The sequence below is a fragment of the Mercenaria mercenaria genome, chromosome 7 (assembly GCF_021730395.1).
Source record: "Mercenaria mercenaria strain notata chromosome 7, MADL_Memer_1, whole genome shotgun sequence".
In the NCBI taxonomy this organism is placed as follows: domain Eukaryota; kingdom Metazoa; phylum Mollusca; class Bivalvia; order Venerida; family Veneridae; genus Mercenaria; species Mercenaria mercenaria.
In genome coordinates, this window is record NC_069367.1 from 38,694,103 (window position 1) to 38,706,425 (window position 12,323).

Consider the following 12,323-nt stretch of genomic DNA (forward strand, 5'->3'; position numbering starts at 1 on the left):
CATGAGACGTAGTGTCTTGCGCAAGAACCAGATCCCTAGGTCTAAGGTCAAGGTCAAACTTAGAAGGTAAAGGTCAGATATAAGAATGACTTTGTCCAGAGCAGTTAATTTTCATGTATAGAGGGATTTTGATGTAACTTGGCACAATTGTTCACCATCATGAGACATAGTGTCATGCGCAAGAACCTAGAATTACTTCCATTTGTTGTTTTCTGTACAATTTAATAGCTTATATTGTAACTTTTTTATTACTGACCATAGGCAAAAATCAAGACCAGTTTTCTGTAGCACAACATGCATGTTACATCCAATTTTGTGGTGTATTTTATACTGGTGAAGATTTTTGTGTGAACTAAGAATTATTTTTTTTTAAGATTTACTTTCCTTTGTTGTTACTATAAATAACTGTATCTTTGTTTTATTTGGCATTAATGTTTGTCTCAATGAGACAGAGTGTCGTATGCAACTCCCAGTCCTTTTGACAGCTGGAGGACTTGACATGTTGCCTGTGGGCATCTAGTTAATTATTCAGACTGATTTATAAAATTAAAAAAAAAATCGGTCTGTAATCAAAGATATGAGAAAATGTATAAGATTTGGTCTGATATCTCAATAGACGACCATCTGCCGAGCAGAAAATAAGTGCTTGAGTATCTCAATAGACGACCATCTGCCGAGCAGAAAATACAGTGCTTGAGTATCTCAATAGACGACCATCTGCCGAGCAGAAAATACAGTGCTTGAGCAGCATCCTTTAATGTCTGTAGCCTGCTCATTACAATTTTTAAATGCATTTTACATGGCTTGAATGCTTTTGACTTGGACCAACTTCTTTTGATTTAGACCATTTATAGCTGAAAAAACACACACAAAAAACCCCAAGAAAATGGTTATTGCATTAAATGAGACATCACACAGGGATGCTGAAATAAATAATTCTATAATAATTACTTGATTTGTGAAAATGCATTACACATTGGCTGTCTGGCTGAAACTGGTACAGAAAGTTGGCTTGGCAATTTGACTGTACAAAAGAATTCTGGCTAGCAAATCAAATGATAAAGAAAGTGGTCAGTTTATCAATAAATCTGTCTCAAAAACATTCCAATATGACATTCAGGCTGACAACTTACATGGTGTTCCTAATGCAAGTAAAATGATTTTGTTCATGTCACAAAAAATGTTAAAACTTGCACAACTTACTAAGTTCAATGCCAGAGAAAAGAAATATATTTGTGGATTGTTTGATACCATGATTAGGCCTAAAAAAAAGGTCTTGTTTCTGGTCATAGGTCGAAAGAAATATAGGTCGATAGGTCGGATTTTTTAGCTCACCTGTCACATAGTGACAGGGTGAGCTTATGTGATCACCTTTCTTCCGTCGTCCGTCCGTCCATAATTTCTTGTGAACAAGATAGAGACAACATTTTGCAAGCAATTTTGATCAAACTTGTACAAAAGTTGTTTTGGCATGATATCTCAGTTCCTTTCTAAAACTGGCCAGATCCTATCATGGGTTCCAGCAGAGTTCTGCCAAGGTCTTCAGCATAATGGGCCCATGGCCCATCTACCCCGAAAACATGGGGCCATTTTGAAACTTTTGGGGCCATTCAAATTTTACATTTAAAAAACTGTACTTTTCTTATGCTTTATACACAAAGTTCATGTCATTAATACTCTTTTTCCTTATAACTTAACCATGACGTATAGTTAACCAACAAGTTCTTATGATGCTCTGTTTGTCAGACGTTTTACTCTACTTTTTTACCATTGTTTTCAGTTTACTCAAATTACTGGACTGGGTGGGGTCGGATCACTCTGTGATTCTGAGGTTGTTCTTAAATGTTCAGCACTATCTATAGTTATCATTGTTATTTGTATCTTTCACCGGTGTAACTAAAGTCTGGTTCATTTTCTTAGGGGCCGGAGGACTGATAAATTCATGCAAAATCGTTTTTCGGAACGTTTCGGTCGCCATTTTGATACAATGATGGTGCAATTATCACGACACGTTATTTTTTCAAATCTGTCGCAGTGATCTCCCCTGAAGGTATGTCTATGTACCGTGCAAGCTGGCACACAAGCGATCATTTTCGGGTTTGATTGTTAGATTTTCTGGTGCGCCAAAGGCCCACCAACGCGATTTTTGGTGCGCAATTCGTATTTTTTTCGCACCATGACGCAAAAACGCAGCCTCAACAGAACTCTGGTTCCAGAGTTATTGTCCTTTTAAGGGCCAGAATTTGCTATTTTTGTGCATCAACAATTTCTTGTCTGCACGATAGTGGTTTCATTTATGATTTTATTTTAACCAAACTTGCACACAACTTGTATAACTATAAGATCTTGGTTCCTTTCTTGAACTGGCCAGATCCCATTATGGGTTCCAGAGTTATGGCCCCTGAAGGGCCAAAATTAGCTATTTTGACCTTGTCTGCACAATAGCAGCTTCATTATACCCCCACCAAACATGTTTGTGGGGGCTATATAGGAGTCAGTTTTTTCCCATTGCGTCGCGTCCCGAAATCTATTATCTTAGTTACTACTATATCGATTTGATTCAAACTTAAAATAGATGTATCACCTTATCACCCACATCATGTGACACAAGGTGCATAACTTTTCATGAATTATGCCCCCTTTTACTTAGAATTTAAGGTAAATTTTGATGCATTTTCACTATATCTCAGTTATTACTAAATGGAATTGATTCAGACTTAAAATAGATGTTCCACCTTATCACCCACATCATGTGACACAAGATGCGTAATTTTGACACCAGTTTTTCATGAATTATGCCCCCTTTTACTTAGAATTTAAAACTAATTTTGATGCATTTTCACTATATATCATTCTGATTGGCTTAGAGCCAAAGGGAAGTAACCTTTTTTTGTGTGGGGGGCATATAGATTTGGTCTCGTCCATGCGTCGTTCGTCCGTCTGTCCGAAGTTCGTGAAGCGCCTAGCTCAAAAAGTATTTAATGTAAATTGATAAAACCTTGCATTAGTCTTTATCATGATATGAACTTGCGCACCTCCTATTTTTCGTCTGGCTCCGCCCACTATTTTTAGAGATATGGCCCCTGAAATAGTCAAAAATGCACATTTTCACCTTGTGACACGCCTAGCTCAAAAAGTATTTGATATAGATTCATGAAACCTTGCAGGAGTCTTAATCATGATATGAACTTGCGCACCTCCTATTTTTCATTTTGGTCTGTCCCCTATTTTTAGAGTTATGGCCCCTGAAAAAGGAAAAAATGCACATTTTCACCTTGTGACACGCCTAGCTCAAAAAGTATTTCACATAAATTGATTAAATCTTGTCTGAGTCTTTATCATGATATGAACTTGTGCACCTCCTTTTTAGCTCGACTATTCGAAGAAAAAGTAGAGCTATCCTACTCACCAAGTTTTTCGTACCAGTCCACATTTTGACAAAGTCTTTTGAGATAAAGCTTTGAAACTTTCAACACTTGTTTACCATCACCGTGGCCAGTTATAGGCAAGAGCACATAGCTCCATCAAGGATTTTTGCTGAATTACGGCCCCTTTTGACTTGGAAATCATGGTTAAGTTTTTCGTACCAGTTCATAATTATTTTGACAAAGTCTTTTGACATAAAGCTTTGAAACTTTCAACAATTGTTTACCATCACCATGTTCAGTTATAGGCAAGAGTACATAACTCCGTCAAGGATTTTGGCTGAATTATGGCCCCTTTCGACTTAGAAATCTTGGTTAAGTTTTTCGTACCAGTTCATATTTTGACAAAGTCTTTTGAGATAAAGCTTTGAAACTTTCAACACTTGTTTACCATCACCATGTTCAGTTATAGGCAAGAGTACATAACTCCGTCAAGGATTTTGGCTGAATTATGGCCCCTTTCGACTTAGAAATCTTGGGTAAGTTTTTCGTACCAGTTCAGTTTTTGACAAAGTCTTTTGAGATAAAGCTTTGAAACTTTCCACACTAAAGTCTTGTTTACCACCACCATGTCCAGTTATAGGCAAGAGTACATAACTTCATCAAGGATTTTGGCTGAATCATGGCCCCTTCTGACTTAGAGCTCTTGGTTAAGTTTTTCGTACCAATTCATATTTTGTGTAGTGTTTGACATATGGCTGCGAAACTTTTATTAATGTTCAGTATAATAGTCTCTATCTGTAGGAAAGAATACATAACTCTGTCATATATTTTGATTGAATTATGGCCCTTTTTGAACTTTGAAATTGGTTCTGTTTTCATACAAGTCCACATTTTGTCAAAACTATTTGACATATGGCTTTTAAACTTTGAACACTTGTTTATCATCATGATTTCCATCTGCAGGCAAGAGTACATAACTCTGACAACTATTTTGGCTTTATAATGACCCTTTTTGGACTTTGAAATTGGTTCACACATTGCCATTTAGTGCAAGACTTATCGAAATCCACAAATACAAGAACATTGTTTGTCTAATACATTTTTAGCTCACCTGAGCACAAAGTGCTCAGGGTGAGGTATTGTGATCGCTCACCGTCCGGCGTCCGTCCGTCTGTCCGTCCGTCCGTTGTACGTCCGTCCACACTTTCCTTTACACAACATCTCCTCCTAAACCAACAGGCCAATTTTGATGAAACTTCACAGGGATGTTCCTTGGATGGCCCCCTTTCAAAATTGTTCAAAGAATTGAATTCCATGCAGAACACTGGTTGCCATGGCAACCAAAAGGAAAAACTTTAAAAATCTTCTTCTCAAAAACCAGAAGCCCTAGAGCTTAGATATTTGGTGTGAAGCATTGCCTAGTGGACCTCTACCAAATTTGTTCAAATCAGGACCCTGGGGTCAAAATTGACCCCGCCCCAGGGGTCACTTGATTTTACATAAGAAAATCTTAAAAAATCTTCTTCTCAAAAACCAGAAGCTTAGAGCTTAGATATTTGACATGTAGCATTGCCTAGTGGACCTCTACTAAAATTGTTCAAATCATGACCCTGGGGTCAAAACTGACCCCGCCCCAGGGGTCACTTGATTTTACGTAGGAAAATCTTCAAAATTTTTTAAAAAATAAACCAGAAGGCCTAGAGCTTAGATATTTCACATGTAGCATTACCTAGTGGACCTCTACAAAATTTGTTCATATCATGACCCCCTGGGTCAAAATTGACCCCGCCCCAGGGGTCACTTGATTTTACATAGGAAAATCTTCAAAAATTTTCTAAAAATAAACTAGAAGGCCTAGAGACTAGATATTTGACATGTGGCATTGCCTAGTGGACCTCTACAAAAATTTTTCAAACCTTATCCCCCGGGGTCAAAATTGACTCCGCCCTAGGGGTCACTTGATTTTACATAGGAAAATCTTAAAAAAAAATTCTAAAAATAAACCAGAAGGCCTAGATCTGAGATATTTGACATGTAGCATTGCCTGTTAGACTTTTACAAAATTTATTCAAATCATGACCCCTGGGGTCAAATTGACCCTGCCCCATGGGGTTACTTGATTGTACATAGAAAAATCTTCAAAATTTTCTAAAAATAACCCAGAAGAGCTTAGATATTTGACATGTAGCATTGCCTAGTGGACCTCTACAAAAAGTTTTCAAATCTTGTTTTTAAAGTTACTTAAAGAAAATTTCAATTATATTTTCTCATAATTCTTTTGATTGATTTCTATTATGATCTTTTGACCTTGAAGACTTGTCCTTAAGTGCAATGATAACAGGTGAGCGATATAGGGCCATCATGGCCCTCTTGTTTTCTTTTGTCTAAATATCTGTAGAAATATTTTGACCCCATTCTTCAATCCATTCATCGAATAGTCGAGCGCTGTGATCCGACAGCTCTTGTTTTTGTCTGGCTCTGCCCCCTTTTTTTTAGAGTTATGGCCCCTGAAATAGTCAAAAATGCACTTTTCACCTTGTGACATACCTAGCTCAAAAAGTATTTTATATAAATTAATTAAACCTTGTATGAGTCTTTGTCATTATATGAACCTGCGCACCTCCTACTTTTGTCTGGCTCCACCCCCTATTTTCAGAGTTATGGCCCCTGAAATAGTAAAAAATGCACATTTTCACTTTTTGACGCACCTAGCTCAAAAAGTATTTAATGTAAGTGGTTGAAACCTTGCAGGAGTCTTAATCATGATATAAACTTGCACACCTTTTATATTTTTGCTGGCTCCACCCCCAATTTTTAGCTCACCTGTCACGAAGTGACAAGGTGAGCTATTGTGACCGCTTGATGTCCGTCGTCCGTCGTGCATCAACAATTTGTAAAAAAGTCTTCTTCTTGAAAACCACTGGGCAGAATTACACCAAACTTCATAGGTATGATCCTTGGGTGGCCCCCTTTCAAAATTGTTCAAAGAATTGAATTCCATGGAGAAATCTGGTTGCCATGGCAACCGAAAAGAAAAACTTTAAAAATCTTCTTCTCAAAAACCAGAAGCTTAGAGCTTAGATATTTGACATGTGGCATTGCCTAGTGGACCTCTACTAAATTTGTTCAAATCATGACCCCGGTGTCAAAATTGACCCCGCCCCAGGGGTCACTTGATTTTACATAATGAAAATCTTCAAAAAATTTCTAAAAATAAACCAGAAGGCCTAGAGCTTAGATATTTCACATGTAGCATTGCCTAGTGGACCTCTACAAAATTTGTTTAAATCATGACCTCGGGGTCAAAATTGACCCCGCCCTAGGGGTCACTTGATTTTACATAGGAAAATCTTAAAAAATCTTCTTCTCAAAAACCAGAAGCCCTAGAGCTTAGATATATGACTTGTAGCATTGCCTAGTGGACCTCTACTAGAATTATTCAAATCATGACCCTGGGGTCAAAATTGACCCCGCCCTAGGGGTCACTTGATTTTACATATGAAAATCTTCAAAATTTTTCTAAAAATAAACCAGAAGGCCTAAAGCTTAGATATTTCACATGTAGCATCGGCCGAGGGGTCACTTGATTTTACATATGAAAATCTTCAAATTTTTTTTAAAAATAAACCAGAAGGCCTAGATCTTAGATATTTGACATGTAGCATTGCCTAGTAGACTTCTACAAAATTTATTGAAATCATGACCCCCGGGATCAAATTGGCTCCGCCCCATGGGGTTACTTGATTGTACATAGAAAAATCTTCAAAATTTTCTAAAAATAAACCAGAAGGCCTAGAGCTTAGATATTTGACATGTAGCATTGCCTAGTGGACCTCTACAAAATTTGTTCAAATCTTGACCCCCCAGGGTCAGATTGACCCAGCCCCAGGGTTACTTGATTGTGCATAGGGAAATCTTCATAAATTTGCTAAAAATAAACTAGAAGGCCTAGATCTTAAAGCTTTAGCTAAGAAATTTGATCAAGCAAGCATTACTCTACTCAGGTGAGCGATATAGGGCCATCATGGCCCTCTTGTTAAAGTTATGGCCCCTGAAATAGTAAAAAAGGCACATTTTCACCTAATTATGTGCCTAGCTCAAAAAGTATTTAATGTAAATTCATGAAACTTTGCTAGAGTCTTTATCATGATGTGACCTTTCTCTCTTGGTATTCTTCTTGAGAATCTTTTTGCTTATTACAGAGTTATGCCCCTTGAAATAGCCAAAATAGTTGATTTTTTGTTTGTGATGCTCATAGCTCAAAAATATATGGCCTAGAATAATGAATCCTTTTCATAAAATGTATGTTTAGGCTAAACCCCATTAACACTGCAAACATTTGAATTATTGCCCCTTATTTGTGACAAATGTACCAATGGGGGGCACACCCTGTGTCCTACAGACACATTCTAGTTATTATATACCTTTGATTCGTATTTATCTTGGTATTTTCATTTTCCACAAATTAATAAGCATCATTTTTATTGCCATCACTATTTGACAATCAATCTGAAAATGATTCAGCACCCTTTTCACCCGCCACCTGACAGGTCACATTATGTGGCTGGAATTCATTAAAATGTACTCAAAGAAGTCTTCAAAATGAACATGTTTTATGTTTCTAACTGTTTTAAAGTACCAGAAATTGCAATAAGACCTTACTTATCAACTGAATTAGCTCAATAAACATCTCTTAGACAATGTTTAACAGTATCAAAGTTTGAAATTCACTTTTATAGCTTTAAAACTGTATTGATTATGAGGTGGGTTTAGATTTGCGGATAATTCCTGACTGGTTTATGTGTGTGTTCGGGTTTAACGTCTTTTTCAACAATTTTTCTCTGACTGGTTTAGGAAACAGTGCTGGATAAATATGAACTTAGAATGGATAAACACCTAACCAAACGAAAACGTATCTGCTCTGTGCTTTATGTATGAATTATAGATGCCCGACCCACCCACCCCTGCAGGGATGTGGGATTCCTATATCCAACTTGTCTAACACGTGATTTTTTGCCGGCAGACAAGTGCATTTTTCATTCTGTGTGTCCGCGGACAAGCAGAATTTTAAGGTATAAAATGCATTAAATATGTGATGTACTTGCTGAGAGTCTCTCGATTGCTGCAGTTTTAGAAAAAACCCCATGCATCTGTGTTTTTAAGCATCACTTTCCATGATCAGATTGGTTCTTTGGCTAGGTCTTGCGCACACTGTAACTTGGTGACTACGTTAAAAAATCAGAAACGTTAACAACTTAAAAAAGTATTTCGACAAGTTTGTTAGTAGAATTCCAACTGTTGAGACAATAAGTCACTGTCAAATGAAATATGGGAGCCAGTAGTCAGCCAAATGAATATCAAAAGCACACAAAGATCGCAAGTATGACTAAAAACAAGTCAGAACGTTTTAAGAGTCTTTCTCTGAATTCATCTGGCTTTGTACCATTGCGTGGACAGTATTTTGGGCATGGCATCAAAAGATCCCGAACTCTGCTTGCGCGATTTTAGACTTTTATTAATCCCCCGCCGGGGATTATAGGAATGGTCTGCGTCCGTCCTTCTGTCCATAACAAAATCGTGTCCGGTCCATATCTCCTAAACCCCTTGACGGATTTTCATGAAACTTGGGTCAAATGATCACCTCATCAAGACGATTTGCAGAACCCATGAGTCAGCCTTGTTGGTTCAAGGTCAAGGTCACAACTCAAGGTCAAAGGTTTGAGCCTGCCATTTTGTGTCCGCTCTATATCTCATAAACCCCTTGAAGGAATTTTATAAAACTTGGGTCAAATGATCACCTCATCAAGACGATGTGCAGAACCCATGAGTCAGCCATGCCGGCTCAAGGTCAAGGTCACAACTTAGGGTCAAAGGTTTTGAGCCTTCCATTTTGTGTCCGCTCTATATCTTCTAAACTCCTTGAAGGATTTTCATGAAACTTGGGTCAAATGATCATCTAATCAAGACGATGTGCAGAACCTATGGGTCAGCCATGTTGGCTCAAGGTCAAGGTCACAACTCAAGGTCAAAGGTTTGAGCCTTCCATTTTGTGTCCGTTCTATATCTCATAAACCCCTCGAAGGAATTTTATCAAACTTGGGTCAAATGATCACCTCATCAAGATGATGTACAGAACCCATGAGTCAGTCATGCCGGCTCAAGGTCAAGGTCACAACTTAGGGTCAAAGGTTTGAGCCTTCCATTTTGTGTCCGCTCTGTATCTCCTAAACTCCTTGAAGGATTTTCATCAAACTTGGGTCAAACGATCACCTGATCAAGGCGATGTGCAGAACTTATGAGTCAGCCATGTCGGCTCAAGGTCAAGGTCACAACTGAAGGTCAAAGGTTTGAGCCTTCCATTTCGTGTCCGCTCTATATCTCCTAAACCCATTGAAGGAATTTTATAAAACTTGGATAAAATGATTACCTCATCAAACGATGTGCAGAAATTATGAGTCAACCATGCCAGCTCAAGGTCAAGGTCACAACTAAGGGTCGAAGGTTTGAGCCTTCCATTTTGTGTCCACATTGTATCTCCTAAACCCCTTGAAGGATTTTCATCAAACTTGGGTCAAATGATCACCTCATCAAGAACTCATGAGTCAGCCATGTCAACTCAAGGTCAAGGTCACAACTGAAGGTCAAAGGTTTCAGCTCTGTATCGTTAAATCCCCCCCCCCCCCCAAAAAACTTCTCTAAATTCATCTGGCTTTGTACCATTGCGTGGACAGTGTTTTGGGCATGGCATCAAAAGATCCCGAACCCTACTTGCACGATTTCAGACTTTTATAAACTTTAAAAGGCAAATATTTTAACAGCTTATTTTTGTACCCCCCGACAACAAAGTTGTAAGTGGGGGTATACTGGTTTCAGGTTGTCTGTCTGTCTGTCTGTCCGTCTGTCTGTCTGTCCGTCTGTCCGTCTGTCCGTAGACGCAATCTTGTGCGCACCATCTCTCCTTATCCCCTTGACAGAATTTAATGAAACTTCACACAAGTGATCAGTACCAACAGTAGTTGTGCATGGGGCATGTTAGGTTCTTAAAGAAAAAAAATTTGCAGAGTTATGGGACTTTGTTTTTTGTTACTATACTATATACATAGACACAATCTTGTGCGCACCATCTCTCCTCATCCCCTTGACACAATTTAATGAAACTTCACACAAGTGATCAGTATCAACAGTAGTTGTGCATGGGGCATGTTAGGTTCTTTAAGAAAAAAAATTTGCAGAGTTATGGGACTTTGTTTTTTTGTTACTATACTGTATACATACATACAGTCCACATAATTATGCAGTCTTGTGTGTGTCAAATTCAATGTACTGTGTCAGTGCATGCGGGGGGTACATTCATCACCTTTAGTGATAGCTCTAGTTTACCATAGTTACTGTGATATGTTTTTCTTTTCGTTGTCCTAAATAAAGAACTCCAGTCTATTTGCAGTTTTATGAAGGTTTAATATTAAAAATCCGAGTGAGTGAAATTTGACTATGGACAAGTGGATTTTTAAGTGTCCATGGACAAGTGAAAAATGTGTGGATTTCCACACCCCTGCCCTGTCAGTCCATGACCCCCCCCCCCCCCCCCCCACACACTTTTCTTCTCTACTTACCTTCTGAAAAATATCACATTTAATAATTAATCATAAATCTAATCCCATTTAAACAATATCAAAATATTCCATTAGCACCTCTATAAAATCTTTTACACTATAAGATATACAAGATTTGAAACAAACGCAATTCTTCTGAAACAGTGTTTGAGAGAGAGAGAGATGGAGGGAGAGAAGGTTTGGGGTTACAGAACTTCGAACATCGGTGGTATTAAATTATTTCTTATATAATTATATAATAGTTTTGACTTTTATATTATATATTTAATTTATTGAATTATTCGAAGGTTTATCCAGAGTTTTGCAAACATTGCTATTTACATAATATTAAAATTATGAAAAAAATATTTGACTGTAGTGGGCATACAATTAATGACAAAGCTTGTGGATAATACCGCTTATAAAGTAAAGTAATGTTTACAACAATCAGACCATGTACATGTCAACTCATTCATTTCTATAGAATACAAGTCAGTTAGGTGTTTATCCTTCCCGCGATTTCGTATAAGTTAGGTTTTTATCCATTCCTCATGTGAACTGAGTTTGGTTTTTATCAACTCGAAGTTAGGTTTTTATCACTTTTCTCGCTGTCAGTACATTTGAACATGTATTGTGTCAACATGTAGTGGAATAACAACATAGTGTAAACGGGCCTATGAACCAGTATATTTTTGCTTTCAGACAACAAAATAGTAGAGGCATGAAAAGCATATAAGTATTTTTTAAGATTTTTTGTAAAAATTTTTCATTGAAAAGTTTGCCATGTTCGTCAGTATTCCACCTGAAAACACAAGGGTTGAGATATTTAACATGATACTTTTTGAAATAAATATACACTTGATCAATGGAGACATATATTACAACCGAAACATTCCTTTATACATCGAAATTAAACAGAAAACAAAGCTGTATCGGCTTTACATCCGCCATGTTGGCACTGAGTTAGGGTTGCTGAACAGAATTAAGATTATCTGGGTACATAGTGTGTTGCCACTTATGTAAAATGTTCAAGTTGTATGTCAGCAATTTAACAAGTCCAAAGATTTCCTGCCAGAAGTTATACAGACCAGAAATTGTTATGGAAGGAATGATCCTTGGGTAACCCCCTTTCAAAATTGTTTAAAGAATTGAATTCTGTGCAGAACTCTGGTTGCCATGAAAGGAAAAACTTAAAAAATCTTTTTGTCCAAAACCACAGGGCCTAGGGCTTTGATATCTGGTGTGTAGCATCATCTAGTGGTCCTCTACCAAAATTGTTCAAATTATCCCCCTAGGATCAAATATGGCCCTGCCCCGGGGGTCACATGGTTTATATAGACTTATATAGAGAAAACTTTGAAAA